This window comes from Octopus sinensis, linkage group LG15 (assembly GCF_006345805.1).
Source record: "Octopus sinensis linkage group LG15, ASM634580v1, whole genome shotgun sequence".
NCBI classification, from domain to species: Eukaryota; Metazoa; Mollusca; class Cephalopoda; order Octopoda; family Octopodidae; genus Octopus; species Octopus sinensis.
Window position 1 is genome coordinate 34,579,471 of NC_043011.1, and position 11,849 is coordinate 34,591,319.

Sequence of the window (11,849 nt, forward strand, 5' to 3'; positions counted from 1 at the left end):
TCCGTGAATCTCGGTGCCTCCACTACACTTACCACATATCAACCTTGCAGACCTGATATGTGGTAAGTGAGTGCTACTGTAGTCATGCTTTCAATGTTATTAACTTTCCCAACCATGTTTCCTTTCCTCTGTCCAACCTAGGTTTGTCATCTGTTTTCACGGAGTTTCACATTTCACAGCAACAATTCCGTTGCTTTCGGTGTAAACGAAAGAAAAAGGCCCTTTTCAGGGCCACTTTACATACGATTGTTACACCACCTGAGGACACATTACAGCACTTTTCAGGGCTACATCACCCGTGATTCTTACCACCATCCGAGAATGCATTAAAGCCTTTCTCAGGACTTCGTATCAAACAGTTACCGCTTCGCTTCAATGCCGTGACACCGCTTTCGAGGGTTTAGTCATTCAAATCGACACAGTATATATATTTTTATGTGTGGTATTTATTTCGTTGGTTTCCTTTTGCCGAACTGTGGAACGTAAACTAAGCAATATTCGCCGAGGTCGACTTTGCCTTTCGTCCTTCCGGGGTCGATAAATTAAGTACCAGTTGCTTACTGGGGTTGATCTAATCGACTGGCCCCCTCCCCCAAAAATTCTTGTCTTGTGCCTTGAGCAGAAAAGAATATTGTAGTATATACGTATAAATGTTTAGCCGATACGCTACACACACACAAAGACATATATATATATATATATATATATATATAATATATATATATATATATATATATATTAATTAGAGACAAAACCACTATTTTGCAAATCAAACAAAGAAAGACTTAATCCAATACATAAAAAAATTTAATATAATATAATATAATATTTATTTATTTATTTATTTTTTTGAATGTGTGTATTTTTATATATATATGTGTATGTGATGATATGTGTGAATGTATATATATATATATATATATATATATATATATATATATATATATTTATGGATGTATATGTATTTATTTATTAATCTATATGGGTGTGGGGTGAATATATTGGTGTATATATCGAGTATAGTACGTATGTATATGTATGTGTGAGTGTGCATATGTATATGTTTGTGGGTGTGCGTAAATATGTGTGTGTATTTGGGTGTATTGTGTATTTGGTAAAGGGGGGTTTATCATTATATTTGTATGTATGGGTTTCGTTTATCATGATTGTTTTATTAAAGAATTTTTAGTAAATTCAGTCCCCATGTATTATACTTGGTATGTTGATCATGGTAGTTTTATTTTTTATTTGGGTATTGTTTGTAGCCATATATACGTATATTTAGATGTTTAGGAGGGTGTCCGTGAATATGCATGTGCATGGGTGTGTGTGCATGTGTGCGCGTGTATAAGTGCATGTGTAGATGCGGGAGTGCATGAGTGCACATGTAGATGCGTGTGCTTGTGCATGCACTTGTATACATGCATGTTTGAATGTGCGTGAGATTGCACCCGTTTGCGTGTATACACTCATATATACATAAAATAAATATTTATTTATTTATTTTTTGTGAATGTGTGTATTTTTATATATATGTGTATTTGATGATATGTGTGAGTGTATATATATATATATATTATATATATATATATATATATATAATTTATTTAAAAATTAAGGGTAAAAATTGATATTAGTCAATTAAAACCAGTGGTCTAGCACATTAAAAAGAATCCGAAGATTAAAATATTTATATATACCAATTAAGGACTGAGCACGAAAAGGTGGTCAGTCAACATGCTAGATATAGACGTCAAATCGCCATTCTCCACAAAGATTTTGTTCTCAAATAAAAATAAAATTCAGCACGACCTAAAGCAATGGATAAGGCAAAAGAAATATACGAAATGGAATAATCACCTACGTACCGAGCGGTTTCAGCTATTAATATCACAAGGATATCTGTAGCTTCGTCAGCGTAGTTTTGTTATGAGCATAATATGCTGTACTAGATGAAAAACGGTACCGGAGTCTCGTATGCAAAAAATACAACCTATTACGTTCGGATGTATCTTTCAAATGCCTCTACTTTTGGCGCGCTGAGTACAGCATATTATGCTCATAACAAACTACGCTGACGAAGCTACAGATATCCTTGTGATATTAATAGCTGAAACCGCTCGGTACGTAGGTGATTATTCCATTTCGTATATTTCTTTTGCCTTATCCATTGCTTTAGGTCATGCTGAATTTTATTTTTATTTGAGAACAAAATCTTTGTGGAGAATGGCGATTTGACGTCTATATCTAGCATGTTGACTGATCACCTTTTCGTGCTCAGTCCTTAATTGGTATATATATATATATATATATATATATATATATATATATATATATATATATATATATATATATATATATATATATATATATAATATATATATATTTATGGATGTATATATATTTATTTATTTATCTGTATGGGTGTGGGTGTGAATATATTGGTGTATATATCGAGTATTGTACGTATGTATATGTATGTGTGAGTGGGTATATGTATATGTTTGTGGGTGTGTGTTATATGTGTGTGTATTTGTGTGTGAATGTATAGATTAGGGGGATTGCTATATAGGTTTGTTATTGTGTATGGTAAAGGGAGGTTTTATCATTATATATGTATGTATGGGTTTCGTTTATCATGATTGTTTTATTAAAGAATTTTGTAGTAAATTCAGTCTATTTACGTTGATTAACATATTATTCCATTCTATTCCATTCATAATCTTTAAAATAACGTTCGTTCATCACGCGCAAAGAATTTATTAAAAATATGTTCTATTTCTATAGTAACGTAATTTTGTAAACGCTGTAACAGTTAGACTTTTAAATTCACTTCATAACTTAAAATTGAATAGAAGGTATGTATTTTTTTCTCCTTATGTTAATCTTGTTGTTTATGTAGTGTTCTATTTATCGTACTTTTCTTTGTTATTAATTATTAAATAATTTAGACATACTTTGATAAATAGATAGGTTCGTTTTTAAATGGTTTATGTTTAATAATAGAATAATTCTATATAAGTTATTATTCACATTCATAAATTTGTTTTAGAGTGGTGTTGGGGTTTTTAATAGTATATTGCTGAGTAGGGAATGTTACTGTATGTATGTGGCTGAGTGTATGTATCTGCTGAATTTGTTACTCCTCTGTGTTGGAGTGGCGGTAGGAGTGCGGTTGTATGTGAGTGATTGTGTGTGAGTGTGTGTGGGTGTGCATTGTTTATGTGTGTATTTAGATATGTTTATATATACTTAGATATATGTGTATGAGCATGTGTGTATATATATTTTATTTTTATTTTTTGTTTTTTGTTTTTTGAAATTAGATTCTTCATCTTTAAATATGAGAACTTTAATACTAGGTTTCTTTATATTCAATTGTTTATAGAGGTTATTTTAGTTCTTGATTATATATAGATTATATATAGATTATATATATATATTTTTTTCATTGATAAATTTATATTATTTATAGTTTTAGTCATTTTAAATTTATATCTTAAAAATATTGATTATTTTTAGATCTGAAATCCACCTGATGAATGTCCTTTGAAGAGACACGAAACAATTGTAGTGGCAAATTTAATTTTATTTAATTTATATTAAATTTTTTTCTGTATTGGATTAAGTCTTTCTTTGTTTGATTTGCAAAATAGTGGTTTTGTCTCTAATTAATATTATATAATATTTTACTATAAAATTGGATTCAATCCTAAATCTGATTTTTCCCTGTAAATTTGGATTTATTCCCTAATATTTATTATATATATATATATATATATATATATATATATATATATATATATATATATATATATTATATATATATATATATATATATTATATATATATATATATATATATATATATATATATATATTATATATATATATATATATATATATATATATATATATATATATATATTAGTTTACGGGAAACGTTTTGATTATGCAGATAAAGCTTCTAATCTATTATCCTGGCCACAATTTTAACGATGCTGTTTGGTGAACTAGTTTTGGGGATTGCATCGATAGACATCGCTCTGGCAAACGTCTATTAATGTTTATATCGCCTTAAGAAATTAACCCATGAAGATGTTCAACGGACTACACTGCAATCATCTCAGGAATACAGACTGTGACCTTAAGAAACAAGTGGTCTGTTGAAACATGCATAGCGATACATTGGTTGCTTATAAATTCCATCCAAGGATTATTGTTATTATATATATATATATATATATAATATATATATATATATATATATATATATATATATATATATATATATATATATATATATAATAAAATATTAGGGAATAAATCCAAACTTACAGGGAAAAATCAGATTTAGGATTGAATCCAATTTTATAGTAAAATATTATATTATATTAAATTAGAGATAAAACCACTATTAGGCAAATCATACAAGGAAAAACTTAAGCCAATACATAAGATTAATTAATTTATATTATTTTAAATATATATCAAAATTATTAAAAAAAGATAATTAGTATAACACTACGATCGTTTCATGACTGTCCAATTCTTAAAATTTCGAGTTACAGTCATTCGAAATTTTAAAAATTGGACAGCCATGAAACGATCGTAGTGTTATACTAATTATCTTTTTTAATAATTTTGATATATATTTAAAATAATATAAATTAATTAATCTTATGTATTGGCTTAAGTTTTTCATTGTATGATTTGCTTAATTGTGGTTTTATCTCTAATTTAATATAATATATATATATGTGAGTTGATGTAAGCACTTTATCTCTGTATGCTATAGCTCTGTGGACGGAAAATGAAGGAACATCCGATGAATGACATCATAACAGGAATGTAACCATTCCGAGGAGCACATTAGACAATGTAGTCCATGATAACTCCTGAAAAGTGGCAGTGGTTTCCCTCGGAATGTTTCTGATCATAGGTCTGCTCGATCAAGATTTTGCTACATCAACTGCTGGTCGTAATTATTTTACGATCATTAATATTGTAAGTTCGAATCCGGCCCAAGTCGACTTTACATTTTAATTCCTGCAAGGTTGAGCGAAAAAATTAGTATCTGATTAATGGGTTCAGTCTAATCATCATTCATGGATATGAATGATTAGCTGAGATTGAGGAATCAAAATTTCCTTTGAAAATAATTCCCCCTTATCCACTTAGAGTGGAAATGAAGCTGAATCGATGTCATGTTTCCGCCGTTGGAACGAATTGGAGACTCAATCAAAAATCCACTCGATAAGTCAGTCATGCATTCAATTGACTGAAATTCAGGGAAGTAACAAAAAAAAAAAAAGAGAAATGAAATGAAAATAAAAATAGAAAAATAAACTGACTAATCAACAAGTGACAAGCAATATATTACTATTTAAAAAATATATATATATAAATAAATAAATCAATACATAATTAAATAAATAAAATACACTTTTTTGTGTAATACAGTTTATTTCATTTTACGTTACCTATTACGGAAAACAGGATTTTGAGTGATATTTTTCCGGTTAGTTTCCGCTGCCAGTTTTCTTAATACTGAAAAAATTCAAAGAAGGAATCCAGTGTAAAGTTTAGCAATTATTGTATTCATTGCATAATTTAATCAATAACAAATGCAGTCAATTGTTGTGAGTTTTAGCGGGAGAATTTATGTTTTAAATTGGAATTCTTCTGATTTATATCGAAATCAGCCTCCTGCTAATATTTCATGTACACAAAGACGGCGACCTGGCAGAAACGTTAGCACGCCGGGCGAAATGCTTAGCAGTATTTCGTCTGCCGTTACGTTCTGAGTTCAAATTTCGCCGAATCGACTTTGCCTTTCATCCTTTCGCGGTCGATAAATTAAGTACCAGTTACGCACAGGGGTCGATGTAATCGACTTAATCCCTTTGTCTGTCCTTGTTTGTCCCCTCTATGTTTAGCCCCTTGTGGATAATAAAGAAATAGGTATTTCGTCTGCCATTACGTTCTGAGTTCAAATTCCGCCGAGGTCGACTTTGCCTTTCATCCTTTCGGGGTCGATAAATTAAGTACCAGTTACGTACTGGGGTCGATCTAATCGACTGGCCTCCTCCTCCGAAATTTCGGGCCTTGTGCCTAGAGTAGGAAAGAATATTTCATGCACAGAGGAAGGCATGGTCGTGTGTTTAAAAAGCTCACTTGCCAACCACTTAGCTTTGGGTTCTGTTCTGTTTTATTGCGCGACACGTGAGGTAAGTGTCTTCAACTAGATCCTTCAGCTGACCAATGCCATCAGAAGGTATTTGGCCGACGGAAAATGTCAGGACGTTTGCTCTGTGTGTGTGTGTGTGTGTGTGTGTGTGTGTGTGTGTGTGTGTGTGTGTGTGTGTGTGTGTGTGTGTGTGTGTGTGTGTGTGTGTGTGCGTGTGTGTGTGTAAGTTGTGTAAGTTGTGTAGTAACTTACAATTGACAAGCTGCTTTGCAAAAGAAATCCGGGAAAAGAGGTACTTCTTTGTGACAAACTTTCTCACAACCTTCACTCAGATCCTGCTTTTGGAGATGCTGAATTAGATCGTTTACTGCAATAATAAATTAGAAGAAATGTTGAATAATCATGTTTACAATGCTGAATTTTAGCATAAGCACAATGAATTAGCACAATTATGGGAAGAATACTGACCGAGAGGCTAAAATTGAGCGAAAACCAGCAACATTTAAATTACTGAAAGGCAGCAGTCCTTAAGACACGACTAAATGCTAAACTTGCTTTGTCATTCATTATTGTGTGATGTGGAGGAGCGGGATTATAAGACAGGGTTAATCATAATGGTATATACTGTGGGAAATCTTATGAGATTGTATGATATTGTAATGGTATTTAATTATGAGATTGTATGATATTCGTGCCTATTTCAGCGTCACCAGTGAAGTAGTAAGTAAAGTCATCGAATTTGCAATCGATAATACGAAATATTGGTGGCTTACAAGTTTCACAGTGACAAGCAGAATAATTATTTCTCATTGTGGTAGAAAGCCAGCAATGTTTTGAGGTAAAGAGAGTTGATTAAATCGATTGTATTGTTCAACTTGTACTTGTTTTTTCCACCCTGAAAGGATGAAAGGTTTAGTCGTTTACGAGAACATAAAACCCAAAGAAATGCTGCCGTGCATTTTGTTTGGCGTGCGAACGATTCTGCAAGGTCGCCACGTCAAATAGTACTATTAAAAACACGAAGGATTAGGAAATTTGGGAAGACTAATGATTTGACACAGTGGAAAAACCTTTGCTGACAGGCAAATGTATTCGACCGCTCTTGACCTAGCGTTAAACATCAATTACAACAACAATATCATGTTATTATATCTCTCATTATGATATACAGAGTATTTCCAGAAGATTTTGTATTTCTTACTTGAAAATCTTTTTTCGATCTCTACATCATACAAGCTGGCAGCGAAGACGATGGGAAATAACGCAAAAAGCAAAAGGACGAGCTTCATGACTGGAAAACGAAAATAAACTACAGTTAGAAAGCTAGATAGCAGTGGCGAAGGGTGACTTGGAAACTAGGGCATGCAATCCAACTCCCCCAACCCACTTTTTTTCTTGAGTTTATAGAAAAGATCTGGATCCCCTTTTTCTAATAAAAATTATTATCTAATAAAAATAAAAAGCTTTTCGCCCGTAACTACTGCTCAAAAACTTTGAAACGGAAATACTCCCATTTCTAATATCGTAGCCTTATTGAGAAGGCGAGCTGGCAGAGTTGTTAGCAAGTCGGACGACACGCTTTGCAGTATTTCGTCCGCACTTGCGCTCTGCGTTCAAATTCCGCTAGGGTTGATTTTGCCTTTCATCCGTTCCGGGTCGGTAAATTAAGTACCAGTCAAGCAGTGGTGTCGATATAAACGACTAGACCCATCCCCCACCCCAAACTTCATTCCTTATGGCTGTATTAGAAAGGAATATCGTAACCATATTGAATCATGCCCATTTTTAAAGAACATCTATATATATAAAACTGTAGTTGTGTGAGTGTTTGTCTCCTACGATTTAGATTCCTAACTCCTCCCACATTTTGCGGTGCAGTTTAACCAAATTCGGGTATCTTATAGTCGTGATTAATATCGAGCCCGTCTGGCTATTAGCGCGCGTCTACGATGAGTCTACGATTTTAAAAATAATTTAACATCATTTTTTATTCCATTTTAATGCATAATTTTTCGTGTGTCGATGGCGGCGGAGTTGGCGTCCACGCTCAAACACCTGCACCTGTGTTTGCTTCTCCCCCTTCTTCCCTCCCTCGTGAAGCTGTGGGGAAGGGAGTTTAAGGAAATCAACGTCGTAATGCGTTGTCAAGGAGACCAGCGTTCTTTTAGAACAACGACTTCATGGCTTGAAGACACCAAAACAGAAATGGCTAAGAAAGCCCGAATTGGCATCTATAAAGGAAGTAACTCTCTAAAAATGCTTATATAGTTATTTCCCTTACAAACCCGAGCAACACCGGGCGATACTGCTAGTTTTATATAGAAAGAAAATTAGAAAAAAAAATTCTAAAAACGAAGCTGATTGCGAGAGCACCAAATTAAGTGAATGTGTATAATAATGTACAACTTCTATCAGTGATGCAGTTTTTCTGTCTTTACTGATATCGACTTATCCCCAAAACCTTTCTAGAAGCTTAACCTTTTCATCAACCAATCGTAAAACGTGTGACAGTTATGATTTCATTCGATGGTCTGTAGTCTCACCAAACATAACAGCCTCAAATGCTGTTTCTTTTGATCATTGGCTTAATTACACCTTCACTCCTAACAGCTATACAATTAAATGAGTTCGTTTTGAATATCACTTGAAAGAACACATTTTCTCAGCTTTCAAGTGATGTTTCAATATCACTTCAAAGCCGAGAAAAGGTTTTCTTATACTGACAAACTAACAGACACGGGAAACAGAAAAAAAACTGTTCAGAATGGGTCATCTCCTCACTCACTCAGACTATTCATAATACTTTCATTCAATCAAATAACGGTGAGATTCTTTGCTGCCTACTTCGGTTTTGATTTTCAGTTTAAGCTTTGCTTTCCCTTTTCTGAGAATGATAATATTCTATTTATCTGTTTCAAAACTGGGCAAAGTAGAGAGAGAAAACTGAAATAATACACTCTTTTGCCATCCTGGGGGCAATTAAAGCATTAGAAACACTACTGTGTTATAACATTTTTGAATGAATGTAAGCTTTATGCTAATAGATAATTTAGGTGCTAGTCTACTTTTTTATGTAACCTTTCTCAGATGACTTTAGATATTTAAAATTAAGTTTTAAAGCATTGGTATGAACGAATGGATGAAAGCTTTGCTTTGTAATCACACGCACACACACACAAATTGGTTGTTTTTTTTTCTTTTCGCTCTATGTGTTAAATAGTCAAGAAAACTCTGGGGTCACATGACTGAATTCAGGCCTTAAGAAGTGATCAAAAATACTCTCTCCATTGGCTAAATCTTTTTAGAAAGCAAACGTGAATGTGTGGTAAGAAGTTTGCTTCCCAATCACATGGTTTCGGGTCCAGTCTTCTACTAGTGTTTTCTACTATAGCGTTGGGCTGACTAAAACATTGTAAGTGGATTTGGTAAAGGCAAACTGAAAAAAACCCCGTCGTATTTACATATGTGTGAGTGTGTGTGCATGTGTGTGTGTGTGTGTGTGTTTGTCTATGTGTGCATGTGTGTGTGTTTGTGTCTGTGTTTGTCCTCCACTAATGCTTGACAATCGGGGTTTGTGTGTTCCTACGTAACTTAGCCTTTCGGCACGAGAGACCAAAGGAATAAGCACCAGGCTTTAAAAATGTACTGGGGTAGATTCATTAGACTAAAATTACTTAAGGTGGTGCCCCAGCATGGCCATAATCTATTGAGAAAAACAAGTAGAATATAAAATATAAAAACTGTACTCTTCGGTATCGAATATTAGTACGAAATACATCAGAAAACAATAAAACAAACTTGTAAATTGACTAATTATGCATTTCTTGTCTCAATCTGTCCGGCTATGAGGAAAGCCTCGTGGAAGTCCTCTGAATAGGCAAGTTTATGATCTCTGCTGCACAGGACAGTAAAAACATCAGCACTTCACGAGAGAGAAAATAGTTGACAACATGTCTGCTGGATTAAGACGGCTGGAAGCCAAGTAGTAAAATATTTGCTTTCTCTGCCTTTCTCTTTGCTGACCGACCACTCACTGTTTTGTCCCTCTTTTTGAAACTCCCTTCTCGAAAATAATAGAATGCAAAGAAAATAAGACCACTGCTCTTACTATGACTGAAAGCAAGCAGTAGAATAATTTGCTTTCGTTTGCCTTACATTTTCTTCACCACTCACCCGTTTATTTTGTCTTTCTTTTTGACGCTCTATTCTCGAAGAGAATAAGAGAATATGAAGAGACTGATACCATTGCTCTTACTGACTATGAAGCCTGCACGTGATTGTGCAATGCCCCCAAAGTGACTGGGCTCTGGGCTTATGTCGAACACCTGCTGTCGCATTCGAGAAGAGTACAACTGTCGAGCGAATCTGTAATTAAGATCGTTCCGCCGACCTCCCTGAATAGGGAGGAGCGAGCCTGTTTTCTCTCGGTAGTTGCTGTGGCGAAAGAAGTAGTATGGAAGACGAGAGTGAAAGGAATTGCAACAGGCATGTTTATCTCCAGTCTCGAGCTAATCGACTTTTTCGTTTTCCACATGAAACGGAAAATAAGGCTGGAGAAGAAATGCCTGTCGCAAAGTGTGTTTCGTAAAAGATAGAAGTCTATAGCAAATATGTTGCGAGTGAAAGAACCTATTTAAACGAGAATATAAAAAGGAGAAAGCAAAGTCTTCAGTGTGAGTATGTTGTTTGTGGGGGTCGACCGCGTCCTCCTCTTCATTTTTTATAAATCACTCATTCTCATTTAATTGTATATATTTTAATTGTTTGTTTATTCATACATTTCGTCTCATTCGATACCCTGACCCCAATGTTTGTTTTGTCCGTCCTCGTATCCTCCCCTCTTTTTCTCAACCTCATGGTTAATAAAGAAAGCAAGCAAAAAAATTTGCCTTTTTCTCTGGTGACCAGTCACTCGTTTGTTTTGTGTTTCTTGTTGACGCTCGCTCTTCAAAAGAGGTGGAAAGCGGATAATTCACTGCTTTTCCTTTTTTTTCTCGCAAAGCAAACAGGAGCTTTCACTACTTAAACATATTAAATAATAGCGATTGTTTACAATTTATACTAAGAAATAAAGGAATGAGAAATAAATGTAAATATGGCCACAATGAATCTAGTGAAAATTATCAATAATCAATTATATATTTCACAAAATTTATTTATCGACGAAAAATAGTAAGGCATGCAATGCATGCATTGCATACTTAGACCTTCCGCCCTGCTAAGTTGGTAGACAGACAGATAGGGATATAGACAGACTCTTGTTACAGAATTTGAATATGAAGTCCTAATTAAAGTCTGGAGAAGAAATAAGAAAATACATACGAATGCATTAAGAAACAATACTTACTGAATTGTGTATGAGACGTAGTGTATTAAAAAAAGGACTAAGGTGTTTTATATGACTGAGTGCCATCTGTGTTGTTCTCATCTAAAATAGAAACCAATGAAATTGATTGAAGCCAAACGGAAACGCTGCGATAATCAATTGAAAGATAAGTGTTGAAGGAAATTATATATAAATCTGTTTTGATATTAGTGATTACGCTGCGAGCTATAAATATTTGGTTATGCAACTTTAAAGAATTATTGAATAAGTCGTTTTTGTTTTTACGTTTGTGTGTGTGTTTGTATGTGTATGTGTGTGTGTGTGTGTGTGTGGT

The 11,849-nt window shown here is 33.7% G+C and overlaps 1 long non-coding RNA gene across 1 annotated transcript; it reads right to left on the reverse strand.

Moving 5' to 3' along the window:
• Positions 1–5,445: 5,445 nt before the first annotated feature.
• Positions 5,446–11,551, reverse strand: LOC115219646. Its single transcript, XR_003882353.2, has 4 exons — positions 11,512–11,551; positions 7,391–7,480; positions 6,442–6,556; positions 5,446–5,549 (listed from the first exon to the last, which is right to left on the reverse strand). It is a non-coding gene; the product is annotated as an uncharacterized LOC115219646 (long non-coding RNA).
• Positions 11,552–11,849: the final 298 nt, after the last annotated feature.